This window comes from Ambystoma mexicanum, chromosome 9, assembly GCF_040938575.1.
Source record: "Ambystoma mexicanum isolate Mex_15411 chromosome 9, UKY_AmexF1_1, whole genome shotgun sequence".
NCBI lineage: Eukaryota > Metazoa > Chordata > Amphibia > Caudata > Ambystomatidae > Ambystoma > Ambystoma mexicanum.
The window spans coordinates 382,574,166-382,587,367 of NC_090931.1; positions in this window are offsets into that span (position 1 = coordinate 382,574,166).

Sequence of the window (13,202 nt, forward strand, 5' to 3'; positions counted from 1 at the left end):
CTTGCCCTGTTAGTTGTATTTGCTGGCAGTCCTGGGAGGAGTTCCATCAGTTTATTCCCCTTGATGGGATTTTGCATCAACACGTTTCTGACCATGTTAATTCTGAAGATCCCTTTTCATAGCAATTACCCATTCTTTAAATGTAATATATATATAGAACATTTTATTTTGGCGAAAGCCACAATAATTTCAGGAATAAAACAAAGTAAAGCACATACAATACATAATGTAAAAACACAATAAATTGTACAGAGGGATAAAATACATTTGCTTGCAGTGCCCAAGCTGAGCCTAAATACTTAATTAATCCGGATGCACAGTCTCTGTCCCTAGTTGTTTTCAATATTCTATAGGCCTCATCAACACATCTCGTTTGTCATTGGTTAAACAACGTGTTTAAAATACATCGCCTTAAAAAATTAATAAAGGACCAAAACAAATAATATGTCTAGCATCCCCCACCATGGTATGACCGAATGTACACTTATCTGCACAATCCTTATTCCATCGGCAGTAAAATAATGAACCAGGAGAATTCCTAATCTCAATTTAATCATAAAGGTCTTCTCTGTCGTTTTACATGAGATATCCAAATACAGTTCTATCAAGAAAACACTTTTAAACTCTAAAAACTCAGACACAACCTTTTTTTTCCCTGTGACTGCGTACAAAGCTTACTGCCTCCCTTACATCGACCCATCCAGAGAGGATCAGTCCACTGGAATGGAAGGTTCATCAAAGAGGCCATATTATTAATGAATTTAATCCATTGGAGACATAATATATCTTTCTGGCATAATTGATCACTCATTCCCTCCTGAAAAAAATGCAAGTTCGCTCGTATGCTATATTCTAAACCTGTAAAATAATGGACGCAATTGTATCAAGTACTCCAACCGGTATCAACCCAACTCCGATTTGGCAAATTAGGAGCGCTATTAAGAAGGTTAAGGAGACACTTAAATAGCTTGTTTACCTCAACACCAAACTACGCGTGTCTGAATCCCCCCACAATTCAGTTGCAAACACTGCATCAGGCACAGTCTGCATTCTGTAAATGTCCATGGCAGAAGTACTGCCCCCCGCCCCCCATATTGATTATTCAAACGAATCACTGCCATACCCGCTTAGCCAAAGTATTCAAACTTTTCTCTACCTTGCCACCCCAACTGCAGTTTTTTCGAATCAATAACCCAAGGTAAACATACTCATCTACATGTTCCAATTTAAGATTACCTAAATAAAAGGAATAGGATTTATAATTACAATACTTCTTTGGGGTAAAAATCACTGATTTAGATTCCATAATATTATTTTTTTAGATCTTTAAACCGGCAACTATTTGGAAAAGAAGTCTGTTGTTTTTGTAGACCTGAAGGAGTCTTAGAAATCAAAACGGTATCGTCAGCATAAAGAAGTAAGCCCCTCATTTTACCACCCAATAGCAGCGCATCAGCTTCCAAGCTATTTATCCCAACTGCGATGCCGTTAATAAATTAAGAGAATAAAAGAGGTGCCATAAAACACCCCTGTCTGAACCCTTTTTGGATTGGAAACTGGGGCGGGGGGCACACTCGCCAGCCAGGCCCCAACGACCACAATAAAGTTATCTTTGTATAATTGGTACATTGCAAAGATCATCATTGCCAGAACCCCTATAGATTCTAACAAAGTCCACCACTGAGGCCTTTTTTATTTAATGTGATAATATTATTAATCAAAGTTGGTTGAAAAACAACAACTCGATTGTAGGTTCCAATTAGCTTGGGAGTGGTATATATAATGTGCATGTGTTTCCATACAAAATACATGCTGTCTCTTTTTATATGCAGATCTCTTTATATTTTCCCACTAAATCAACAGACAACTAGGCAGTGTAAGTTATGGAACATAAATTGTGGATTCAGAGCTTGCACAGCACCTTGGATTCAATTGCATGGAATTGTTAGACTTTTACTTTCCAATATCGTACGACGACTGATATGAGCCGGCACCGTCACTCTCATCTTCCAAACTCTACCCCAGGAGATAAGAATGTGTGTCAGAAATACCGTCTGGGCACTCCGCAACCGAAACAACATACTAAAAATGCGAGGAGAAAACGGAAATCTGCTCCTCTCCCAAACGGAGATAATGAACGAACTCCTGAGATACCATACGTCTATAATGGCCAGTGACCCACTAACACTAAAGGAGCTACCAGAATACCTGAGCGCGCTTCCGCCCCGCAACCCCACACATCTGGAACACTTGGAGGCTCCCATTGACGTAGAAGAAATTATTGAAGCCATCAAAGCTCTCAAACCCTCTGCCCCAGGCCCAGATGGGCTAACCGCTGCCTTCTATAAAAAATTCGCCAGAGTTCTGGCCCCACAATTGTCCGCATTATTTAACTCCTTCCTATCCACGAAAACCGTCACTAAATCCATGGCCGAATCAATTACAATCCTGCTACATAAACCCGGAAAAGACCCCGAACTCCCAGATTCCTACCGGCCCATCTCACTCCTAAACAATGACGGGAAGATCTTTGCCAAGGTACTAGCCAGAAGACTAGGCCCAACTCTTCCAAGCCTAATCGACCGGGACCAAACTGGATTTATCCCTGGCAGAGGGACACACGACAACATACGGCGAGTACTAAACCTAATTGAAGGCGCTCACAAATCCAAAACAAAAATGGCGGTAATCTCATTAGATGCGCACAAAGCCTTCGATCGTGTGGACTGGGGATACATCCACGAGGTCCTCCAATGCTACGGCTTCGGCCCCAACTTCACAGCGTGGGTCATGGCTAATTACCAAATTCCCACCACACAACTTCGTGTTAATGGCACTAGGTCCGAACATATCCGCATCACAAGAGGCACCAGACAAGGCTGCCCGCTCTCGCCCATGATCTTTGCTCTATCCATGGAGCCCTTTGCCACTAGAATCAGACGAAATGAAATCATAAAAGGATTCCACGCGGGCAACCACGAGTATAAAATCGCACTCTACGCCGACGACGTGCTGTTAACTATCACAGACCCGGCGGCCTCCCTGGGGACACTATGGAAAGAGATAGAGGAGTTTGGCACCATGTCAGGATTTAAAGTCAACTTAACCAAATCTTCAGCACTACCCGTTAATTTAACTCCCCTGGACGAGGCAGCCCTCGCACCGCTCTCGCCAATTCCCTGGGCCAGAGACGCCATAGGATACCTCGGAGTCCAGATCACCGTAAATCCAAAACGACTATACTCGAAGAACATCCCACAATTACTCAGTACCCTGCAAAGTGATCTCAAAAGATGGAAACAACAAGAAATCTCATGGTTCGGACGAATTTCAGCTGTAAAAATGAACCTAATCCCCAGATGGATATACCAGTGCACAGCCCTGCCAATACAAATCCCACCCCCAGCCATATGTACACTACAGAAGAAACTTATGGAATTTGTCTGGGGAGGGAAGAGGCCCAGGATCAATAAACGAATCATGACAAAAAGCAAACCGCTGGGAGGATTGGGTGTCCCGGACCTAGCCAGATACTCGCTAGCAGCTCAACTATCACATGCATTTGCTTGGGTGCAGGAATCAGACCCCCCGCTATGGCGACAAATTGAGGAGTCCTGGTGCCCGGTCCCCCTACGCGATCTCCCACACCTACCAATACTAAAATCCCAAACCAACTCCGGGCCACTATCGGCCACGACCAACACTTCTCAATGCTGGAAATCCGCAGCTCGGAAATGGGGACATCGCAGCCCTCTAGGACCCATGACACCCATCTGGAACAATCCGGAGTTTACTCCCGGAAACCCACCCCGAGATTTTCACGCCTGGATAGTAGGGGGCCTCGCAAAAACTAGCGATTTTATCGAAGAAGGCCGACCCATCACCTTCGAGAGATGCAAATCAAAATTTGGAGTGGGGGAACGGGAAAGATTCCGATACTCACAAATTAGACACTGGATCTCGCACAGAAGAACCTGGGACAAATGCTCGAGAGAAGCAACAGCCCTGGAGCTCACATTAACATCCCCGACCAACAAAGGGAAAATATCCACCATATACCGGCTCCTGGAAAGATCGGACCCAGCAAAGAAAGAAAAATATATGACGGAATGGGAAAAAGATATTGGTCGGGAAATAACTGCAGAGAGCTGGGGGCAAATCTGGTCCAGACTGCATAAAAGCTCACAATGCGTCACGAACAAGGAAGGAGGCTATAAGCTGTGCTACAGATATTACATCACCCCCACCCAAATCCACAAAGCCAACCCGGACTTTCCAGCCACATGCTGGCGAGGATGTCAATCCCCCGGATCTCTATATCACCTAGTCTGGAGCTGCCCAAGGGCAGAAACATACTGGAAGGAAGTCCTGAAACATATCAAGGAAATCTCCGGCCTCTCTATCCCTTGGGACCCAGGAATTGTCCTCCTGGGCGAATCCGGCGATGGAGCATTCCCAATCTCAGGTCACATCTCCCGACTATGTAACCACCTATTATTAGCCGCAAAGATAGCCATGGCTCGATTATGGAAGGACAAAAAGGGCCCATCGATCGCCCTATGGTGGGCCAAATGCTGGGAGATGGCAGTAGCAGAAAAAATCTCGGCAATCCGCTCGGACTCCCTATACAGAACCCTGAATATATGGGACCCATTCTTGGACTACGCGGCCAAATACCCAACCCTCACCAGGAGACCTCCACTTACTAGATGGCTCCAGTGCAGCCCTCTCTACTAACTCCCGACCACCCACCGAACATACCGGAACAGAGAGAACAAGCGCCCAGAACTCTTCCACTCAAGCACCACACCCAGAATCTGCCCACCATTTCCGCCATCCTCCAACACACATTGGGCTACAAAGACACTATTTAAATGTTTAAAATGTAATATATTGCATTGTTGCATGTAACATCTTATCCTGCAAGATCAATAAAATGTTGTTATGAAAAAAAAAAAAGAAATACCGTCTGGGCCAGACAGGACAGGATTGAGTGTCTTCCATCAAGCTTGAGGCATAAAGGTAAGAAGGGCTGGGACATCAGCTACTCAGTGCATGGAACTCCAGTGGAGCTGAGGAGAGATAATTAAGTGTTAAGACCTGATCTGGTGTGCCAGATCAGCTGTTATTGTCCTGGGACCTGAGTTAAAGACCCAAGTGAAGCGAGAACGTTTTGCTCGGGCCTTTTAACTCGGGCCCCAGACCGATAAGACCCGATCCAGCCTGCCAGACAGAGCCTTAACGCTATTATCACCCGGGTTTGCCATTCCGGTAACTTGGGCGCTGAACGCATTGCAGCGTCCTGTTCATTGAATGAAAATACTTCAGTAAGATGGCCACCATGGATCTAGAAGGCGGTGCTCCATAAAGAGCCCCTGCTCTATTTCCATGGCGGCCACAATGAATCTGGAGCAGAAGCAGCAGCAGATGCCCGCCACCGCCATCAGGTAAGTGAGCAGGGTGGGAGAAAAAAATAAAAGGGACGGTGAGGGGGAAATGGCAAAATGGCAGTCGGGGAAGCAGTCATCAGGCTGCTTGGAATGCAGGCTTACCTCAGGAGATTCAGCCTGCGTTCCTTGCCTCCTGAGTGGCTGCCTCCCCGTGCCGGGTGCTAATGAACAATCAGTACCTGGGTTTCCCTAGAATGCCTAGGTCTCTTGCAGACCCCCAGACTCACCAAACATGGATAGTCTGGCAAGTAACTGGTCAAAGAAACACTGGAGAAGTCTGACAGGAATTATCATGCAATGAGATCTAATTGGTGAAAAACAGCAACAGGGACAGGACACAGAGATGAAGCATGGGAGGGCAGGTAAAGTCTTTCGCTGGAATCATGGCAGGCTGATAAGATACAGATGATGATGTTGCGAGGTGAGTGCCAGCTTTTGTGGAATGCTACTAACACATGTGGGCTGTGTCTTCCTGTTGATATCTGGGCTCATACAGAAAAGTTAACACCTGCAGTACTTCTAGAGAGTCTCACGACCTGTGAACTCAGTGATCTGCAGGAAGACCATAACTGATTCCTGGCAGGATTAAACCATGCTGAAGGGTACTGCAAACACATTCCTCAAATCATGTCTCACAGATCAGTAGCCTACAGCAGATGGACCTCCCCTTTATCTGATGACCAGACACATATCTTTCTTCAAAACCCCTGTAAAGATATTTCAGGAAAGGTAGTGAGGATCACAACCATCCAATGTAGAAATAAAAGGTGGACTGACACAAAGAAGCATCATTTATTGCACCTACAATATTATATGTGTGTGCTTGTATTTTGCTGAATGGCTGTGCAATCATACAGATTAACCATGTGTGAGTCCTCTGATTAGTATGGCTTGTGGATACTGCATCAGTAGCATTCTTGTGGAAGGGGGTCATCTACCCTTACCCTAGAGAGAGCCTCTAAGTAACACTGCCTCATGATAAGTCTGGTCTTCAAAAACGACCTGACAAAGGAGAACATTGCATCAGGCTGAAATTAGGTTGGATTTCACTAATTAGACACAAATGATGTAACTTGATTGACCCAACGGGAAATAGGAGAATGCTTGTCAACCAGTATTTTCAATACTTTTAGTATAACGTCCCTCTTTGTTTACCATTTATGAGCTGTCCATCCTAAGTTTTGGGTTTTCTATTGTGACCTGTCTTCCGTATTGGCAAGTGTTGTCACATAGGGCTCATTTTCGTGTTCCCTGTTAGTTGACGGCGGGGACCATTACGGTTAGACTTCAGCGTAGACAGGTCTCTGCCACCAAATACTCCTCATTTGCACGGCAGAGCGCAAACGGGGAATGTCAAAAGGCGGCTTGACCACTTGCACGCTGCCCTGTTGTACTCTGCCGTACAAATTAAATAAACGCTGCCGGCCACGCATGCATGGCAGGCAGCGTTTTCAATGAATTCCTGTGCAGACCACCTGCTTTTTGCTGGTGCAAAAGCCGGCGTACTCCATATGAATCCCCAGCATTTGCGCTGGCAGGAAAATCCATGCCAGCGGAAATGCTGGAGTATTTGTATGGTGGGGAGGAAGGGAGCAGTGGAAACTTAAGTTCCTTTCCGCCATACAAGCACTCGAAAATGGGCTGTGACGTAAACAGAATGCTTATAAGCCTTTGGCGGGGCATTTACAAATACTGCTCACATTACACATAGGCCAAAATGAGCTCCATAGTGCTCAAGTGCTCTGGCCATACTTTGTACACCATACACTTATATCAAATGGAAGGTATTCCCCTCAAATGTCTAAGTATCAACGTTATGCTAAGTATTATTATGGAATTCGACATACATGCATGGCATAGCAGGGAAGTCCATCAAAGAGAAGGTACTCACATCACAATCCTGTGATGGCCACTAGATGTCAGGTCATACATTATTTGCCAAGTATTACCGCAAAATGCCCTGTCACATCATGTCATATCTCACAGCAAATGGCAGATGCTCACATTAGGCGTCAGATAGTGCCATGACATGGGGGCACTGCAGAGCGTCCAGCAAGATGGTCAGAAGCTGGCAGTCCTCCGTGCCCGCCATCTGACAACACATTTGCTGCCCCAATGTTACCTGCTCGTCTTCAGAACGGAAGGCAGGATCCACGGGAGGTGGCACCCGAGCAACTAAGGTGTGAGTTTGTGGGCCCGTGCTGTGCTGCAGGTGGTGAAATCTGCAGGCTGCGCAATCCTGGGGCTGCGCCCGGCGTCGCATTTAGAAGGCTCAAGTTGAGGAGGTTGGCGACTGGGGAAATCTGTGTGCCGTTTGTACCACCGGTGGCCTGCTGCATCAGAGGCTTTGTCCGTCGAGTGGGGAATAGCATGGAGAGACGATAGCACTGGTGGGTGTCCCAGCGGTTGTCGGCCGGTCGAGCGGTCTATGAGGATGCGCCGGGCTCACTTGTGTTGGTAGAGACGCACTGTGCACCCTGCGGTGTGGAAGGGGCTGGGTGCTGGCTGACTCAAAGGGAAGAGCATGCAGGGCATTGAGGCATACACTCGAGGTGGTGAGTTGTGACCACTGGCTGGACTCCTGTCTGTAAGAAGAACGCCTCATCAAGTGTGCTAGGAGGCCCTGGCCGGGACTGGAGATACCGGGTGCTGGCTGGGTGCGACGACCTGGGGTATCCCCCGTGGTGGGGATCCTGAGAGAGGTGAGGAGTGGCTTGGGGTCGCTGGCGGGGGGAGAGGAGACCAAGTGGAGCGGGGATGCTTGGGTGCCTGCTGTACCTTCTGGGCCGCTCTAGCTGCTACTCCACTGCGGGCACAGTTCTGTCCACTGTTGGTGCTCAATTACCTGCGACATGTCCACTAGAGTTAGACCCCTGGAGTAGAGGCTTTACTTCATTATCCTCCTTGCTACTTGGGCAGCGAGGAACACTGGGGAGAAGTGGTACGGCACATCTCGACTTAGCCGGTGGGAAACGACTGCGCAGGGCCCCGCCACCATGACTAAGGCAGGCAGTGGTTTAAAAATCAAAGCAATATGGACACACTCACTGGCTGGAGTCAGTCCCGGTCCTAGATGCAGGGACCAGACTCAGTGAGCAGAACCTGCCTGACCTCCAAAGGATTTTGGAAAGCATGCAACAAGGCTTCACCTTGGTCAATGAAAAACTGGACAGGATAACCACCAACATTACAACCCTGAACGCCAAAATGGAACGTGCATGCACTAGAGTGGCAGAGGCGGAAACACACTTAGGCATGGCTGAGGACGTTCACCAGGTGCTCAAGGCGCAAGTCCCTGGAATGTCCAAAGACTTGAAGCGGGCTCTATTAAATTGTGATGACCTAGAATCTAGGTCCAGGCGCAATACATTTGCATAGTAGGACTGCCGGAGCAGTTTGGTTGTGGCCCCATGGAAGTGGCGGTGGAAACCCTTCTCAAGGACTTGTTAGGCAGTCCAGTATTCTCGGATACCTTTGTGGTGAAGCGAAGTAGCAAACACACTGATTGCCAACAACTAGGCCACAACCTGGGGCTCCCCGCAGGCCAATCATTGCAGGCTTACTGAATTAGAGACCGGGATACCATATTCAGATTGGCAAAAGAGAAGGGGCCACTGTGAGTTCAGTCAGTGAATATTCATATCTACTTTTTTCCACCGCCATCCAGCTTGAGCGGAAATCCTTCCTGGGCACCAAAATATTGCTGAGGGAAATAGGGGTTAAATATGCAATGTTGTTCCCAGGTTGGCTACGAATCCAGCAGGCAGGCAGAGCCCACTTTCTTACACTGCCAGAGGAAGCCGTGGCCTTTATTGGAGCTAATTTCCTCTTCTCAGAGCTGGCCCCTTGTCCTCAGCGATTCTGTTCCCTGAACTCATTACAAGTGAGGCGGAACGGGTTAATGGGACCCGCTAAAGGAGGCGGACCCGTTAAACCCGTTCTGCCTCATTACAATCTCCCCTCGTGGGACCCGGTAAGTAACGCCTGGTCAAGAGGGAGCAAACAACGGGCCGCTCGTAATCGGCCCGTTGTTTGCTACCTCACCCATTCCCATTCAGCCCTATACGGGCTGAAATGGGAATGGGGAAGGTCCGAGCCCGGGTTCCTGGAGGGAGGAATTACCGGGCCCTCCGAACTCGGAATGGCCCGGTAATTCCCCATTCTGGAAACCTGGACCCGAACCTGATCTTGGCAGCAGCCATGCCGACAACAGCGGCATGGCTACCGCCAAAATCGTAATGAGGCCCAAGGAGTCGGGGTGCGTACTGCATGGGGAACTGCCACCTATGGCTACTGTAAACAAATATGGGTAAAATAATGGGGTGTATTTGTTTACTGTACTCTTTTGTTGTATCTAGCTTCATTGGTGCACTGGGACACTTTACAGGACAGGTGTGATATTGATAACACTTTTTTTTTATCCTTGCAGATGTTGGATGTGTTGGCAACGGAGGTGTGCGACTGAGAAAGTACCGATTCCCCCCTTATGTAAAGTTGCTTTTGGGGTTAGGTTGTGGGGCTTGGTTGATGGGCTGGGTATGGGTATACATCACCCTGTTTGCTAGGGGGATGAGGGAGAGATGGAGGCTATCAGTACTGCAGGGAAGTTATCAAATATGTTTCCAGACGTGCAGAATTGGCATGTAGTCACACTGATATGGCTGCTGCAGACGATACACAACCCCACACATGTATTTGAACTTGGGCCTCATTAAATGACAGTCAGCATAATGAGTTGAATGTCTGTGGACTGGGGAACTATTCCAAAGCTAGTAATATAGCTTCTGCCTTAGGAGGCACAGGATTAACATTCTTCTCCTGCGGGAGACAGACGCCCTGGAGGGAACTAACACTGGGCTTGCCAAATCATGGCAGCCAAATAGGTTTTACACCTCCTATTCTACCAGTCCAGAGGGCTTCTCATCTTGATTCATAAGATGGGTAAGTTTGTACTATTTCCTTATATGATATGAAATTATAGGTTACTTATAACACGCATAAAACCCAGAGGTTTCTAAGCGCGGACCCGGGGATCGAACCTGTGGTGCTCCGTGTCATCTTGCTTCCAAGGCGAGCACGTTGCCCCAAGGCGAGCACGTTGCCCCTGAGCTATCCTCCCGAGTTTACACCTAGACATAGAAGGCAGATATGTAATAGTGCATGGTCGGCTGGCAAACCTGTAGGTGCTTCTAGTGAATTCATACGGCTCTAATTTAGATGATCCAAGCTTTTATAACACTATTGCGCACATTCTGGCGGCACATCCATTAACACCGATTATATGAGGGTAGACACGAAAGCCATCTTGGACCAACAGTTGGATACAACGGGCACTGCACCAGGTCCCCTTCCAAGGTGGAGCGCAACATCCTTTCCCATGCTACCAGTCTAGACCTATAGGATGCGTGGAGGGCATTACACCCTAATGTTAAGGAGTATTCATATCTCTCCTCTGTGCATGATATGTCCTCCAGAATTGACCTGTTTTTGATATCACAGAGCCTCATGGGTAGGGTTAGTGATTCGGGATATATGCTTCCACGTTCATACTTGTCCACTGACCTATAACACTCCAGGTTGAGTGGGGGATTAAAACTAGTGACCGCGTGTCTTGGGAGTTTAAGTCTGAGGAGCTACAAGATTTGGTATGTAGAACAGATATTGAGGATGATTTTCAGAACCTTTTTGTGTTTAATGATATGGGGGAGGTCTCAACCGGGACCCTATGGCAAGCCTTTAAGGAGTACATAAGGGAGATTGCCATGTCCAAGGAGTTTGGGGTGTTAATAACAATAAGAAGGGACCTGGGAAACGCTGAGCACAGACTAAGAGACCTTGAAAACAGGTATGCTGCAACAGCAGACCGGGCACTGCTGGCTGAAATTCAAGAGGGTCTGGAACACTTTAGGGAGCATGCTGTCTGATAAACAAAGTCCTTTGCAAGGCCTGCTATGGCTAGGAGGTATGGGGAGGGGGACCTCCCGGGCAGGCAGCTGTCACACGTATTACGGGTGTGGAGAGGGCCAGCACAGGTAACTTCCATACTAAACGCCCAGCTGTTGCAATATGCAGACCATGATATTCTCTCAGTATTCCAGACGTTCTATGCTGCCCGCTATCGGGCTGATACACTCAACGGCGAGGCAAACATTTATGCCTTATTAGACAAGATACCATTATCTAGATTGTCTACAGATGCTAGGATGCAGATCAGTGGCCCATTTACTGTTGAGGCGCTAATGAGTGTCATTCAAGATTCCCCCCCCCCACCCCGTAATAAAGCTCCGTGCCCGGACGAACTGACGGACACATTTTACAAGCAATATGGGCAATTCTTGCCCCTTATTTGATAAAGGTATGGGAGGAGGCCACGGAAACGGGGCAACTTCCAGAGATGATCCGGGAGGCCGTAATAATGGTGTCCCTTTAACCAGGGAAGTCAAGCGAGGAATGCGTATCCTACCGGCCGCTATCATTAATGAATATGGATACCAAGCTCTATGTAAAAGTGATAGCAAATCACTTCCTACCCTTGATGCCACACCTGATCCATCAAGATCTGGCTGGGTTTGTCCAGGGTAGGTCTACCCCCCTAAATATCCGATGCCTCTTTAACATAATGACGCAAATCTCCCCAGAGACCTTGGCTGTGGTGGTAGCACTTGATGTGCAAAATGCCTTTGACACAGTGTCGTAAGAGTACTGGTTTGTGGTCCTGTGTAAGTGTGGCTTGGGAGAGTATATGATCAAGTGTATAATGCTACTGTATACACATCCGACGCCAAGGTGCATGTTCATGGATTGCTATCAGAGGCATTTAAATTAAGCAGAGGTAAGCGGCAGGGTTGTCCCCAGTCGCCTCTACTATTTACGCGCGCTGGCAATTGAACCCATGACAGACGTTGTTAGGGATCGGCACAGCAGGAGGGGTATCCGCATAATAGGTTCACCGGAGATCATATTGCTCTATGCGGATGATGTTATGCTTTATGTCAGAGACCTGTCTATGAATCTAGATCCCATAATGGATGACATCACGATTTTTATGCTGACCGACAAAACCGTGAGACATCTGGGAGCATTTACATTGAAGTGGGCACCAGATGGTATTAAATACTTTGGAGTGATGGTGTCAAAGGGGAGGCCTCTTTATTTGCCACTAACTACCGGGAGCATAAGAATGACGTGCTTGCAAAGCTTAAAAAATGGCGTACCCTTCCACTTTCTGTCGCAGGCTAGCCCTGATTAAAACACTTCTACTGCCTAGGCTTCTCTATTTATTCGTGAATGTACCGATATGGCTGGGAAAGAGTTTTTTCACTGATCTGCACTCAGCCATGTCTCAATTTCCATGGCATGCGAGAGCAGTTCAAAAGAAATAGGAAAGCATGACCCCACCTTATAACAGAGGGGGGGCTTTAGGAATCTGCATTTTGAGGTATATTGACTGGCAGCCCAGGTGTAATTTGCATCATACTGGTACGGGAATGAAAGGGTGCCACCACATCTGAAACTAGAGTGATTGGCAGCCGAGTGGTCAGACTTGAGAACTCTGCTGCTGAACTCCACCTAAAAAGATGACTGTCCATTTAACCTAGTTCAGACTACAAAAGCAGCATGGCGGGCTGTACTTATGAGAACAGGGACACTAAACCCGTACTACAAATGGCTCCTGGTATGGAAATTCCCTGAACTCCGCCCCACCTGCGATAGGGGTCTTAGCAGGCATTGGCAAATACTGGGGTACGGGTC